At 35.4% G+C, this 15,615-nt stretch overlaps 1 protein-coding gene across 12 annotated transcripts in view; it reads left to right on the top strand.

Moving 5' to 3' along the window:
• PEAK1 (pseudopodium enriched atypical kinase 1) overlaps nt 1-15,615 on the top strand; it is a 302,708-nt gene that overhangs the window by 161,529 nt on the left and 125,564 nt on the right. The gene's annotated exons all lie outside the window — the stretch shown is intronic.

Raw genomic sequence — 15,615 nt, 5'->3', positions numbered from 1 at the left:
CAATGCTAGGTAGTAAGAAGTCAGTCGTGATGTGTGGGAAGAGTTAGCCTCTGAAAACGCCATGACAGGATGACCCAGGAAGAGGATGTTAATCTGGACTTCGAAAAGAGCTTAGAAGTCCTTTCACCAAGGGCCTGGTCCTGGCATGGGGGATGATGGGGGAAGAGATAGAAATTTTATTGTGAAGGAGAGGATTACTGTGGGTGTTGAGAACACATTTTTACCCTTTGATTTATTGTGCCAACTGTAATTAGCAGTAAATGTTTTAAGTTAATGACAATCAGCTGGAATACCACTAAACATGTGGGGATTGAGGAGCATAATAAATGCAAAGAGTCCCCTTGTTTCTGTTACTAGAAGGGAGATTCACCCACCACATTCTATAACAGTGAAAAACTAGAAATCTGCACAAATGCTTGTAATAAACAAGCCAGTTATTCCTAACCTCACTGGTATTTGAATTCTGAAGTAGTTGTCCCCATGCAGTAGCAACAGAATAATGGAGGGAAAAAGTTAGTATTATCATTCTGGCTTGTACATTTTGATGTTTAACAATTCTGGCACATGGTCACAGGAAAGCTTATCTAAAAATACCAAATTGTAGAAATGAAAGGAAACACTTGATCCCTAAGAAACTCATTCTTCTTGGAGTCAGGCCCAGCTTTTGTTTCCTTCTGTTGGTTTGACATACATAGGAAGGAAAACATGAAACATTCTGGTGCTTTAGAACTCTCTGATGATATATAATGGGCCATTGTATAACTAGTGCTAAAGCACAGGTAAGTTTCATATGGGGAATATTTAAAAGGAAACCAGATGCGGATGCTTTGTTTAGATATGTATATATATGATCAATTGATTTTTGACAAAGGTGCAGAAGCAGCCCAGTGAAGAAAGATTAGTCTTTCCAACAAATGGTACTGGAACATTAGAAGCTAAACCAAAAAGAAACAAAAAGCCCTTGCCTCATAACTGGACATAGGCCTTGGAGATAAATGAAAGAGAGGAGATTGTAAGAAATTTGCCTTGTAGAAATAGAGGAAGTAATAAAACTGCCATGAGAATTGAAACATCAAAATGGTAGAGGGAATTATTGTAAAACAGTTTAATCTTTTGAATGAGGAGCATTGTGTATTGTAGGAAATGTGTATACATTATAGCTAAATATGCATTTAATCCACTAGCTTATTAAGCACCCTACCATTCACAGAGCACTGTGTTAGATTGGAGGGGTATTATAAAGGTCCCTTGAGGGAATCATATATAAACAATAACAAAACAGTGATAAGTGCTATCATAGTGGTGCCAGGGAAGCTCAGAGGAAGGGACTGGCTAATATCTACACTCATCCTGAATGGGCTTCCCACTGAGCTCTGAGTACACTGAAGAATGTTAGTTGATCCACTGTCCCTTAGAGCACTTTGAGAAATTGTTGTTCATTTGATAGCTAAAATGCAATAAGGGATCTCTTCCATCTGGTGCTGTTTGAATCTGTGATAGCTACCTCAGGCTCAAAGAGTAGACAAAGTGAAGGAACCTGATGTGGTTTCCCTTTACCTTTCCTTTTAACTGTCATTTGATCTGCTTTTAAGTAGGTAGTCTTTCTCTTGCCTCTAGTTGCTGACCATTCTTTATATAATCTCTATCACACAAGGAAAGCAGCAAAGGAATTTTTTTAAAGACTGCCAAAACTCTGTAGGAATGAAATATCACTTTTTTTTTTTTCCATAAGGGAGTTTCCATGATACTCCACTCACATACTTCTCCAAAAGAGAAGTTGGAGTTGCACGTGATCACTTTGGCCAACCTTTTGTGGGTTTCTAATGCACATTCTCATCTCTCTTTGAAGGACTGTTCATTGCAACTTATACACACACTTTCCTTAAAGCAAGTACTACTTTTATTCTCCTCTAGTCTTCTGTCATGTAACAAGAGCGTTGGTGGAAATTGCTTTTCCATAAAAAGAACTGTGCCACCTACTCTTCAAATGCCACTGATTAAGAAACCATTGATTGATTTTTCCTAGGGAATAAATTAGGCTTTCCCCTGAGAGTGAAAAAATAAATAATGGGATATAAAGAATGAAGATAGCTTTGTGTTATGAGGAAAATGTTTATGTAGTTGCCATGGAAATAGCATGTAGGCATTTAAACCAGGAGCTTATGATATCTCTGTGTTTGCCAAATATAATTCAGATGTGAGTACATTCATTCTCTTTCTTGGCTCAAATTTAGCCTGACATATGTGGTTATGTAAAATATGCTCTGCTTTAGCATATTTGCTTAATATTTGCAGGAAATGTATAATACAAGGGGCTGCCATATTTTAAGGTTGTATAATTGAGGCATAGAAATAAAACTAGGGGAAGCAATTCTCAGCAAGTGATTCCTGAAAACAAATAACAGTAACAATCAGAGTGCCCGAGGCTGGGTTTTCCTGTGACATTCATAACTAACAGAGCTAATTAATTTTTATTAATGAAACATTCACAATATTGGACCGAATTAGTACTAGCTAATTGTTTGTGAGTGATGTCAGATGCTGAAAATGCACAGTTTGAGACTTTATTCTTATTTTAATGTATGTGATTTCATTTCACAAGTGGAATAAAACACAATAGGGAGTGTTTCTGAATTATTATTATACTTTTCTGTCACAGGACAGCAGTTAGCTTTCAATTTCATGCTGTATAAATGAGGCACGATAGAAATCTAGAGAGGGCATATATGGACTTTGAAGATATGGATAATTTGACACAATTTTTCAGAGTTTGAACTTTTTTTTTTTTACTAATTCCAAAGATAATACAGACAATGCAGACTGTACCTGCAGCCACTGCCTTTTATGGGGCACACAAACTAGAGCAATAGGAAAATCTAAAAATGATTAGAATATGCTCTATTCATGGAAATGGGGTGTTAAAATTAATCCTAATAACTCATCTTTTTATGCCAATTTTGCTACCCATTTCATAGCCCATAGGTTTATTATCCCCTCACTTAGATTTCCTCTAAAATATCATGTGCTTTGTAAGCAGATAGCTTAGAGGCTTAATGTCTTATTAAAGCAGTAATTGCTTATATGGTCCAATAAATATAATAGTAATTTAATGAGACCAAATAGTTACACAGATGGAACAGTGGGAAAAGGCTAATTAGAGAAAGTTTTAGTGAAGGTAAGTTTTGAGTCAAAATTTAAAGACCTTCCTGAGGGCGTTTAAGCAATATATACCAAAAAAATGTTTAATATATATATATACCTGTAAAATCTAAGGAGATAAAGATGTTTGCAAAGATTTAATTAGGAGGGCATTAGATTATTGGTTTGAGACTTTCCTTTTGTAATATAAATATTTACTATTTAAGTTTCCCTGTAAATACTGCTTTAACTGTATTCCACAAATTTTTGAAATTTTATATTTATCTTTGTTCAGTTCAAAATATTTTCTAATTTCCCTTGAATCTTCCTCTTTGAATCATAGATTGTTGGTTTAGGCAGTTTCCAGGTATTTGGAGATTTTCTTGGTAATTCCTGTTATTAATTTCTATTTGTTATGGGCAGAGAATATTCTTGATTTCTTTTAAATTTCTTAAGATTTCTTTCATGACCTAGGATATGGTGTGTCTTGGCGAATGTTTCATGTAAAATTGAGAAGAATGTATATTCTGCTGTTGTTGGATAAATGTCTTTAAATGTCAGATTCAGTAGGTTGATGGTGTTGTTTAACTCTTCTGTATCATTGCTGATTGTTCACTGTTGTTTACTGAGAGAGGAATGCTGAGATTTCCAAATGTAATTGTAGGTTTGTCTATTTCTCCTTTCAGATCTGTCAGTTTTTGCTTCATGTATTTTGAATCTCTCTTGTTAGATGCATACACATTCAGAATTATTGTGCCTTCTTGGAGAATTTACATTTTATTAGTATATAAGGGTTGCTCTTTGTTCCTGTTAATTTTCTTTACTCTGAAGTCTACTTTGATAATATAACCACTCCAGCTTTATTTTGATTAATGGTTTCATGTTATATCTATCTTTTTCCTCTTTTAAAAAAAACTTTTAACCTACCTATATAATTATATTTGAAGTGTGTTTCTTGTAGTTACCAAGTAATTGGGTCATGATTTTCCAAATCCATTCTGATAATTTCTTTAATGTTTATACTATTTACATTTAATGTAATTGACATTTAAGTTTAGGGCGACCATTTAATTAATTTATTAATTTATCTAGGCTGTGTTGGGTCTTCGTTGCTGCACACAGGCTTTCTCTAGTTGCGGCAAGTGAGGGCTACTCTTCGTTGCAATGCATGGGCTTCTCATTGTGGTGGCTTCCTCTATTGTGGAGCACAGGCTCTTGGCACGCAGGCTTAGTAGTTGTGGTACACAAGCTCTAGGGTGCACAGGTTTCAGTAGTTGTGGTGCACGGGCTCAGTAGTTGTGGCGCATGTGTTTAGTTGCTCCGCGGCATGTGGGATCTTCCCAGGCCAGGGATCAAACCTGTGTCCCCTGCATTGGCAGGTGGATTCTTAACCACTTCACCACCAGGGAAGTCCCTAGGTTGACCATTTATTTTCTGTTTGTTCCCTTTGTTTTTTATCCTGTTTTCTCTTTCCTGATTTATTTGAACATCTTTTGGTATTCTATTTAACTTACCTGTTGTGTGTTTTACTCTGTGTCTTTGTAGATACTGTAAGGATTACCATGTACATACTAAACCTTGTACAATCTACTGAGAATCAATATTTTACCATTTCAAGTAAAATGTAGAAACCATATCACCATATAAATGGCTTTATCTTTGCCCTCTTTGGGTTATAGTTACTTATATATTACACTACATGCATTGAAAACTCTATCAGACAATATTATTTTTTGCTTTCAGATGTCAAACATATTTTTAAAAATTCAAGAGGGGAGAATAGTCTGTTATGTTTATCCAGATAGTTACCATTTTCTCATTCTTTATCTTAATCCTCCAAATTTCCTTCTGATAGCTTCTCTCTGGGCAACAGAAAAAGCAATTATTTTATAGCATATCTGCTGGCAACCTCTTCTCCTGTTCTCCTTCATCTAAAGTGTCGTTATTTGACCTTCAGGTGAAGGACATTTTTGTTGAATATAGAATTCTTAGTTGACAGTTCTTTTCTTCCAGGACTTTAAAAATATTGTGTCGCTTCCAACTGTCCTCCGCTGTTTCTGATGAGTAATCTATAGTCATTCCAATTGATTCCCTAAAAATGTTGTTTTTCTTTGGCTGGTTTCAACTTTTGTTTCTTAGTTTTCATCAGTTTGATTATGATATCCTGGGTGTGGATTTCTTTGGGCTTGTCCTTTATTGAGTTCACTGGGCTTTTTAAATCTGTAGGATTATGTCTTTTGCCAAAGTTGGGAAGTTTCTTCTAATGTATTTTTAGCACGATATTCTTTTTCCTTTCCTTCTGGAACTCCAGTAACATCGATGATAGGCCTTTGGTTATTTTTCTACAGGTCTCTGAGGCTCTCTTCTTTTTCTTTCTTTCTTTCTTTTTTTTTTTTGGCTCAAATTTATTTCTATTTTTCAAATTGTATAATTTCTATTGAACTATCTGCAAATTCACTGACTTTCCTTTATCGTCTGCTATTGAGCCTTCCCAGTGAATTTTTTCATTTAAAATGTATTTTTCAATTCCAAAATTTCCATTTAATTATTCTGCATATCTTCTATCTCTTTGCTGAGACTTTCTAGTTTTACATTTGATTCAAAAGTTCTGTTAAGAGTAATTATATAGAAAACTAAACAGAACAGTGTTTATATGATTAGTGGTTGTTTATCCCTCAAGGTATTTGCTCTTGTACTTTCCTAAGTGAAATAAAAGATTATTTTTTGTAATGCAGCTATAATCATTTTCTTCTTGTAATTTCTAAATCCTTTTTACTGTGTGTGTCCTCTTTGGCCAAGACCCAGAATAGTTCTAATAACTGCTCATAAGAGGCATCAGAATTTTTTCTTATTCCTTTATTTATTTTCATTGAGGCAGAATGGATGTAACATAATATTATCCATTTTAAAGTCATAATTCAGTGGCATTTAGTACATTCACAATGTTGGGCAACTACCACCTCTATCAAGTTTCAAAACATTTCATCACCCCAAAAGGAGACCTATCCATTCTCCATTCCCACCTTCTCTCAGCCCCTGTCAACTAATCTGCTTTCTATCTGGTTTTAACTATTCTTCAGATTTCATAGAAATGTACTAACATCTGTGATCTTTTGTGTCTGGCTTCCTTACTTATCATAATGTTTTTGAGTTTCATCTATGTTTGTGGCATGTATCAATACTTCATTCATTTCGATGGCTGAATAATGTTCCATGATATGAATATGCTGTGTTTTGTTTATCCATTCATCTGTCAGTGGACACTTGGGTTGCTTCCACCTTTTGGCTATTGAGAATAATGCTGCCATGAACATTCACATACAAGTATTTGTCTGAGTCCCTCTTTTTAGTTCTTTGAGGTAAACAGCGAGCAGTAGAACTGCTGGGTGATATGGTAATTCTATGTTTAAATTTTGAGGAACTTCCACACTGCTTTCCACAGTGGCTGCACCATTTTACTTTCCCACCATCAATGTACAAGATCCATATCCTCACCAATACCTGTTTTTTTGTTTTTATGATTGTGGCCATGCTAGTGGATTAAAGTAGTATCTCATGGTTTTGATTTGCACTTTACTTATGACTGATGATGTTGAGCACCTTTTTGTTTGCTTGTTGGCCATTTTGTACCTCTTTTGGAGAAATGTATTCAAGTCTTTGCTCATTTTTTAATTGGGTTGCTTGTCTTTTTGCTATTGAGTTGTGAGAGTTCTTGATATTTCTTAGATACAAATCTTTTATTAGATATATGATTTTCAAATATTTTCTCCCATTGTATGGGTTTGTTCATTTTCTTTCTTTTTTTTTTTTTTTTTTTTTGCGGTACGCGGGCCTCTCACTGTTGTGGCCTCTCCGATTGCGGAGCGCAGGCTCAGCGGCCACGGCTCACGGGCCCAGCCGCTCCGCGGCACGTGGGATCTTCCCGGACCGGAGCACGAACCCGTGTCCCCTGCCTCAGCACGTGGACTCTCAACCACTGCGCCACCAGGGAAGCCCTGTTCATATTCTTGATAGTGTCTTTTGATGCACAAAAATTTTAATTTTGATGGAGCCCAGTATATCTGTTTTTTCTTTTATTTCTTGTGCTTTTGGTGTCATAACTAAGCATCCATTGCCAAAGCCAAAATAATGAAACTTTCCCCTGTGTTTTCTTCTAAAAATTTTATAGTTTTAGTGCTTACATTTAGGTTGTTGACCCATTTTGAATGAATTTTTGTATATGATATGAGGTAGGGGTCCAACTTCATTCTTTTACATGTTGATATTAGTTGTACCAGCACTATTTGTTGAAGAAACTGTTCTTTGGCCCATTGGATGATCTTGGCATCCTTGTCAAAACTCAGTTGACCAAAGATGTGTGGGTTTATTTCTGAATTCCCAATTCTGTTCCATTTGTCTGTTCTTATGCCCATACCACACTACTTTGATTACTGTAGCTTTGTAATAAGTTTTGAACTGGGGAAGTGTGAGGCTTTCAGTTTTGTTTTTCATCAGATCTTCTTGGTTATTCAGGGTCCCTTGAGATTCCATATGAATTTTGTAATCAGCTTGTTAATTTCTACATAAAGGGAAACTGAGGTTTTGATAGGGATTGCATTGAATCACAGGATCAGTTTTGGAAATATTGACATCTTAACAATATTAAGTTTTCCAATCCATGAACATAGGATACTTTTTTATTTAGGTTTCCTTTAATTTCTTTCACTTATGTTTTGTGGTTTTTAGTATACAGTCTTGCACCTCCTTGGTTGAATTTTTTCCTAAGTATTTTATTCTTTTTTTATGCTATTGTGAATGGAATTGTTTTCTTAATTTCATTTTCATGTTCATTTTTAGTGTATAGAAATACAACTGATTTTTGTGTGTTGGTCTTGTATCCTGAAATTCTTGCAAAATTTTTTATTTGTTCTAATAGTTTTGTGTGTGTGTCTATTCTTTAGGATTTTTTATCTATAAGGTCTTGTTATCTGTGAGTAAAGATAATTTTACTTCTTCCTGTTCAGTTGGGATGCTTCTTATTTTTTTTCTTGCCTAACATTGCTCTGGCTAGAACTTCCAGGACAATGCTGAATAGAAGTAGTGAAAATGGGGATTCATGTCTTATTCTTGATCTTAAGGGGAAATCTTTCAGTTTTTCTTCATTGAATATAATGTTGGCTGTGGGTTTTGCATAAATATCCTTTATCGTGTCTTTCACTCCCACCTTGAAGATATTAGAGTTGCAGTTATTCCACATACTTTCCAGCCTTTGGTATTATTATGCTGTATCATTTTAGCCATTCTAGTCAGTCTGTAGTTGTATTTCGTTGGAATTCTAATTTGTTTTTCACTGGTGACTAATGACATTGGACACTTTTCCATGTGTTTCTTGGCCATAGAATTTGTTTTTGAGAGGGTCTTCACATTGAAAATCAATGTCAGATAATTTACCATGTAAATGTACATTGAATACAATAGGAGTCATGCCCTCTTAATGTTTAGTATGGGCCTCTAAATTAAGGTGTTATTGTCAAATTGACTGTTAGTATTGCTTTGGGTCTACTTTTATACTAAAGGTTTGACAAATTTAAGTCCTATTATGTAATGTATATGAACATTAATAACTTCTGAACATTTAAACATTTTAAAGAACAAGAAGAAAATAATTTTCTTCTGTTGTTGATAGGTGAATAATTATAGCTGTAATTGGGCATACGTTAAAACTTTTTAAAGAATTCGGTTGATATTACTAATTAAGAAGTTATATTATGCCAAATGGCATACTTGTGCTTCTGAATGATACAGATGATAAAGTATGCGCATTTACTTGTCAGCAAATGGGCATCATTGTGTTTGGGTAATATCTCTGAAAATGGAGTTGTCTCCAGCTGGTTATAATTAGGATTGGATTGTTTCATGCATCAGAGACACTAAAGTTGGTTCAATTCATGGGTCCCACAGTTTTCTAGTTATTTTGCTCATTTCCTGCAACTTCAAAGTGCTCATCTATTTCTCACAAAATATTTGAATGAGTACAGACAGAAATGTATAACCAGGTTGCCACTATTATTAGCTGCTGTTTTTACTCTCAGGTATTGAAATGTAGGAATGAAGAATGGCTCAGAAACCTTGTAATAGCCTAGAGAGTTATCCTTTGAAAAAAAAAAATGCATTGAAATAAGCATGTTAAAAGAGCCCAGGGAGTACAATAAAATGTAGTAGGAACACTCTGTAAATCTCACAGTCTCTCTTAGTTTGGAATATCTGGGAATGATCGTCAACTCCTATGAACAGTTTTGTGACTTTTGGAGTTAAATTTGTCATTTGTAAGATTTTAGCATATGAAGGGATGTCCTATTTTACTTGGTCTCTTTCCTAATGCCATGGTTTTTTGTCTGCTTACTTATAACTGTATTTAGAAGAGCTAACATTTGTTAACCATTTGCTATTTGTCTTGCATGGTGCTAGTCTCTCTTCTTACATTATCTCTAATCCTTACCACAATCTTGTAAACCCAATTTACAGATGAAACTAAAGCTCAAGAGTTTGTTTCTTTTTTGTTGTTGTTTGTTTTTAAGAGTTTGTTTCTTGCCTAAAGACACAGACCACAGTAAGGGGTGATTTGAACTCAAATTTATCTAATCCTAAAGCCTGTAGTTTTCCCACTATACCAGTGTTTCTTACCCCAGCCCAATTAAAATGGAATTTCTGGGGTTAGGTTTTAATATGTTTGAGCAGCTCTCCCAGATAAGTAATGTGCATCAAGGGTTAGAAACCACTGGATAACACCCTGTGCTTACTATTATGAGACCATACATCAATAGAAGAGAAAGTATAGTTTAAAAAAAACCCATATTTTCCTTTAAAAGTATGTACAGTATTGTTCATTTATCTCTGCCAAAACATCTATGTGAAACTTCCAATGCACTGAGAACATGCTGAAGCCTCCCTTTGCTGCTGCTCATTCCTAAAAGTGATCCTTCCTTCCTCCTCCAAAAAATGTATGGTACCAATCAAACACAACTGTGAAAAGAAGCAAAATTGGCCAAAACCCATGAAAAAAACCCTTGAAAATAGGATTGGAATGCAGATGAGAAAACACGCACAGTAGTGGAATACTATAAAAGATGTGAGATTATAGGGGTGCTTTATGTCTAGCCTGCTGGGCAAGCAAACATATGGCTCTACCTCTTCCTACCTTCATTTCTCCTTAGTGTGTATGATGCAAAACCAGGAAGTGTGGGTGCTTTAAAAGCCAAGGCAATTCCCCAGTGTTGTCAATATTCAGAAAGGATAGGGAGCCCCCCCAAATACTAACCATGTTCACTACCCAATGGAAAATTTTGCCCTTCCCCTAAAAAAATGCTGCTGTAATCACATACATCAGACGAACAAGATATCTCTAAAGTCTAAACAAAGATGAGCCCACAACCCAATTATCATAAAATATTTAAAGAAAACTACTACTGTGAAGGAGGATACTGAACTATGCAAATGGAAGAACTAATACCCAAGGAATCAGAGTTAATAGAGCAAAACAGAACTTTAGAATAAATATAATATCCGCAGAGACATGCAGGATGACACTGCATTTATTAAAAAAGGAAATTTTAGAGCTTTTTGAAATTAAGAACAGTTTAAAAGGAAAGACCATAAAATTGGGAAGAAAAAGGATAAATTAGGCTTGGAGTCATCCATTCATCTCCATAAATGCTTAGAGAGATGTGTGGAATGACATTCAATTAATATTGACACTTTTTCTTTCTGGGTAATGGGGTGCTGGTTGGTTTGTTGCTTACTATATTGTACTTTTGGGTTATTAAAGTTTTTATGGAAGCATGTTTCGCTTCATAAAAATTAAGTCATTTGCTTAAATAAAATTAATGAATTAAATAATTGACTTAAAGATTTAAAAAAGAAATTGATAAAATAATTCAAAGAAAATAAAGGTCCAGATTAATAAGGGTAAGATCAGAAATTAGCAGCAGTTTTGATTGATTGAAAAATTTATAACATGGATAAATCATGGCAGGTCTGGAAAAGAACAAAAAAATATTAATATTAAAAATTAAAAAGTAAGCACGACTAAATATACAGAGATTTGTAAAGTTGCAAGAACTCTGTATAAATGTATACTAATAAAATGTGAAAGCTGAGATTCAGTGGGTAATTTTTCAGAAATATATGACTTATTCCAGTTATCACAAGAAAAGGTAAAAACCTTGAGTTAACTAATAATTATAAGAAGAAATTGAGAAGAAATTTAAAGATTTGTCCCTACAACGGCCCAGGTTTTACAGGTGAGTTCTAGGAAACTTTTAAAGAACTCATATAAACTTGGATAATATATAAAAAGATAGGACCCTACCCAACTGGTTTTATGATGCTAATATATTAGCACTAATACCCAAACCAAAGAGAGACACAGAAAAAGAGAGAGAGAGAAAAGAGGGTGGGGGTGCAGAAAGGAAAGGAAAACTACAGGGCTACCTTACTTCTGGAGATAGGACTAAAAAAATCATAAATAAAATATTAGAATATTGAATTAAAGTATTATTTAGTTAGGATTTATCCCAAGAATGTAAAGATGAGTCAGTACTATAAAATCTATTTGTGTAACTTATTTTGTAGTTATTAGAGGAGGAAACTTCGCAATCCTCTCTATAACACCCCCGAAAGCATTCAGTAAAATGCAACAGTGTGGTTTTGGCATAGGGAAAGACAACTAGATAAAAAACAGAGTAAAGATTCTGAGACAGAGCTTCCCTGGTGGCGCAGTGGTTGAGAGTCCGCCTGCCAAAGCAGGGGACATGGGTTCGTGCCCTGGTCTGGGAAGACCCCACATGCCGCGGAGCAGCTGGGTCCTTGAGCCATGGCCATTGAGCCTGCGCGTCCGGAGCCTGTGCTCCGCAACGAGGGAGGCCACGACAGTGAGAGGCCCACATACAGCAAAAAAAAAAAAGAAAAAGATTATGAGACAGACTCACGTATATCTCCCAATTTAAATGTAGAATACATGTGGTATTTTAAATCAATATTTAAGGAACGGACTATTCAATAAATGGTGTGCATTTAGAAAGATATATAAAATTTTCACACCATTAACAAAAAATAAAATCAAAATGTAATAAAATTCTAAATATATAAGAAACAGTTAGCAAATGTTAGAAGAAAATGTTTGTGACCATGAGGTAGGGAAGGCCTTAAAATCAGCTATCAAGATCAAAAACCATTAAAAAAATAGATTGTTAAACTTAGATATAACAAAATAAAAACTTCTCAATAACAAAAGACACTTTCAATAAATTAAGAGGACAAGTGCCAGACCTAAAAAAAATATTTCGAATGGATGGAACAGAACAGTTATATATCCATAATAAGAAAAAGGGAGGAGGAAATAGAAAAATGGGCAAAGAATATGAGTAGGGAATTCAAAGAAAAGAATATAGCCAATAAACATTGGGAAAGATGTTCAATATCACTATAGGGAAATGCAAATTTTAAAGATAATAAAATTGTTTTATTCTACCAGATTGGCAGAAAATTTTTAAATTGATATATCCAGTGGTGGCAAGTATGTAGAGAAATGGATATCCTCTTAATAATTGTGGGTTGTAAAATTGGAAAGTCATTATCTAGAAGAATTTGGCAGTATTTTGTGTACCTGTAGAATTCATAAAGAACCCTGAAATGCGTTCTTATTTAATCCTGGGGCTGGTACTTTGTCCTTATTTTACCTATCAAGAATTGAACTCAGAGAGGACACATGGCAGAGTTGGAACTCTTACCCAAGTCTCCTAATGCCAGTGCAGTATTCTTTGTATTCCATGATTGTTCCTAGGGCGAAGGAATAGCATGAGCCAAAGGTTAGCGGTAGTTCAGTACATATCATGTCTAAGGCATGCAGTCTTGCATATTAAAGGATAGTTGAAGGAAATGACCTGAGAGATGGGACTGAAAAGACAAGATGAATTAAAATCATGGAAGAGTTTTGAATATCCTAACAAGAAAGTTAGGTTTTGTTCCATTAATGTTGAGGATCCACCAAAGGTTTTAGAGCACTGACTAATAACAGTGTGAAGAGTGGCTTACAGTGAGAGATTTGAGACAGAAAGACTAGTTAGATGGCTGAGGCAGTTGTTTAAATGAGAAAATGAGGACTTTGAACTATACTGGTAACTGTAAATTTGACAAGGAGAAGACAGGGATAAGGGGCATGGAAGTGGAGTTGACACAACATAGAACCTGGCTTCAGATGTGTAAAAGGGACTCACTTTCAGCTTACCCATATCAGATATGAGATTTGGAGAAGGGGCAAAGATTTCCAGGAATTGGGCCACCGCCCACTTTTTGGCTTTTTATGATTAACCTCGGAACTGTCATGGCACCTGTGGGTGTGTCATTTAGCATGCTAATATATTACAATGAGCATATAATGAGGCTCAAGGTATACTGGAAGTCAATTCTTCCGTCGTCTTGGAAGTTCTTACCAGTTTATGTTGTATCCACAAGGACTGTGTCATTCTTTTAAAGGTTGTGCCCTTCCACTTTCTCTTCTGTTTCAGTAGTGTGTATATGATAACCCCAAACTCCTAATTTATCCCTCGCCCCCCTTTCCCTTTTGGTAACTATAAGTTTGTTCTCTATATCTATGGGTCTATTTCTGTTTTGTAAATAAGTTCCTTTGTATCACTTTTTTTAAGATTCCACATATAAGTGATATCATATGATATTTGTCTTTATCTGGGTTGTTTCACTTAGTATGATAACCTCTAGGTCCCTCCATATTGCACAAATGGCATTGTTTCATTCTTTTTCATGGCTGACTAATATTCCATTGTGTGTGTGTGTGTGTGTGTGTGTGTGTGTGTGTGTGTGTGTGTGTTTATAAAATATATACATCACATCTTCTTTATCCATTCATCTTTTGATGAACATTTAGGTTGCTTCCATGTCTTGGCTATTGTAAATACTGCTGCAGTGAACACTGGGGTACATGTACCTTTTCGAATTAAGAGTTTGTTCTGGATATACGCCCAGGAGTGGGATCCTGGATCATACAGTAACTCTATTTTTAGTTTTTTAAGGAACCTCCATACTGTTCTCCATAGTGGCTGTACCAATTTACATTTCCACCGACAGTGTAAGAGGGTTCCTTTTTCTCTACACCCTCTCCAGCATTTATTATTTTTAGACTTTTTTTTTAACACCGTTATTAGAGTATAATTGCTTTACAATGGTGTGTCAGTTTCTGCTTTATAACAAAGTGAATCAGTTATACATATACATATGTCCCCATATCTCTTCCCTCTTGCATCTCCCTCCCTCCTACCCCTCTAGGTGATCACAAAGCACTGAGCTAATCTCCCTGTGCTATACGGTTGCTTCCCACTAGCTATCTATTTTATGTTTGGTAGTGTATATATGTCCATGCCACTCTCTCACTTTGTCCCAGCTTACCCTTCCCCCTCCCCGTATCATCAAGTCCACTCTCTAGTAGTTCTGCAACTTTATTCCCATCTTGCCCCTAGGTTCTTCTGACCTTTTTTTTTTAGATTTCATATATATGTGTTAGCATACGGTATTTGCTTTTCTCTTTCTGATTTACTTCACTCTGTATGACAGTCTCTAGGTCCATCCACCTCACTACAAATAACTCAGTTTTGTTCCATTTTATGGCTGAGTAATATTCCGTTGTATATATATGTGCCACATGTTCTTTATCCATTCATCTGTTGATGGACACTTAGGTTGCTTCCATATCGTGGCTATTGTAAATAGAGCTGCAATGAACATTTCGGAACATGACTCTTTTTGAATTATGGTTTTCTCAGGGTATATGCCTAGTAGTAAGATTGCTGGGTCATATGGTAGTTATGTTTTTAGTTTTTTAAGGAACCTCCATACTGTTCTCCATAGTGGCTATGTCAATTTACATTCCCACCAACAGGGCAAGAGGGTTCCCTTTTCTCCACACCTTCTCCAGCATTTATTGTTTGTAGATTTTTTGATGATGGCCATTCTGACTGGTGTGAGATGATATCTCATTTTAGTTTTGATTTGCATTTCTCTAATGATTAATGATGTTGAGCATTCTTTCATGTGTTTGTTGGCAATCTGTATATCTTCTTTGGAGAAATGGCTATTTAGGTCTTCTGGCCATTTGTGGATTGGGTTATTTTTTTTTTGATATTGAGCTGCATGAGTTGCATGTATGTTTTGGAGATTAATCCTTTGTCAGTTGGTTCATGTGCAAATATTTTCTCCCATTCTGAGGGTTGTCTTTTCGTCTTGTTTATGGTTTCCTTTGCTGTGCAAAAGCTTTTAAGTTTCATTAGGTCCCATTTGTTTATTTCTGTTTTTAATTCCATTTCTCTAGGAGGTGGGTCACAAAGGATCTTGCGGTGATTTATGTCGTAGAGTGTTCTGCCTATGTTTTCCTCTAAGAGTTTGATGGTGTCTGGCCTTACATTTAGGTCTTTAATCCATTTTGAGTTC

This window comes from Phocoena sinus, chromosome 2 (genome assembly GCF_008692025.1).
Source record: "Phocoena sinus isolate mPhoSin1 chromosome 2, mPhoSin1.pri, whole genome shotgun sequence".
In the NCBI taxonomy this organism is placed as follows: domain Eukaryota; kingdom Metazoa; phylum Chordata; class Mammalia; order Artiodactyla; family Phocoenidae; genus Phocoena; species Phocoena sinus.
Note: the sequence above shows the minus strand (reverse complement) of the source record. Positions and strands in the feature narration are given on the sequence as shown.